A 1,095-nucleotide genomic window follows, 5' to 3' on the forward strand; every position below is an offset into this window, starting at 1 on the left:
AGTTTTACTGAGTTCTGCCAACCAGAGCAACAGTCAGCTCTACCCAGCACCAGTCCCTCCCATCAAGCCTCTTAGATAGCCTCATCCACTAGAAGGCAGACAACAGAAGCAAGAAGAACTACAATCCTGCAGCCGGTGGAATAAAAACCACATTCAAAGAAAGATAGACAAGATGAAAAGGCAGAGGGCTATATACCAGATGAAGGAACAAGATAAAACCCCAGAAAAACAACTAAATGAAGTGGAGATAGGCAACCTTCCAGAAAAAGAATTCAGAATAATGATAGTGAAGATGATCCAGGACCTCACAAAAAAAATGGAGGCAAGAGGCAGAAGAACGGATAAGTGACCTGGAAGACAGAACGGTGGAATTCACTGCTGCAGAACAGACTAAAGAAAAAAGAATGAAAAGAAATGAAGACAGCCTAAGAGACCTCTGGGACAACACTAAACACAAGAACATTCGCATTATACAGGTCCCAGAGGAGAAGAGAGAGAGGGAGGACCAGAGAAAATATTTGAAGAGATTATAGTTGAAAACTTCCCTAACATGGGAAAGGAAATAGCCACCCAGGTCCAGGAAGCACAGAGAGTCCCATACAGGATAAACCCAAGGAGAAACACGCCGAGACACAGAGTAATCAAATTGGCAAAAATTAAAGACAAAGAAAAATTATTGAAAGCAACCAGGGAAAAATGACAAATGACATACGGGGGAACTCCCATAAGGTTAAGAGCTGATTTCTCAGCAGAAACTCTACAAGCCAGAAGGGAGTGGCATACTTAAAGTGACGATACGGAAGAACCTACAACCAAGATTACTCTACCCGGCAAGGATCTCATTCAGATTGGATGGAGAAATCAAAAACTTTACAGACAAGCAAAAGCTAAGAGAATTCAAAACCACCAAACCAGCTCTAATGCTAAAGTAACTTCTCTAAGTGGGAAAGACAAGAGAAGAAAAGGACCTACAAAAACAAACCCAAAACAATTAAGAAAATGGTCATAGGAACATACATATTGATAATTACCTTAAACGTGAATAGATTAAATGCTCCAACCAAAAGACACAGGCTTGCTGAATGGATACAAAAA

Source organism: Physeter macrocephalus, chromosome 8, assembly GCF_002837175.3.
Source record: "Physeter macrocephalus isolate SW-GA chromosome 8, ASM283717v5, whole genome shotgun sequence".
Classification (NCBI taxonomy): Eukaryota; Metazoa; Chordata; class Mammalia; order Artiodactyla; family Physeteridae; genus Physeter; species Physeter macrocephalus.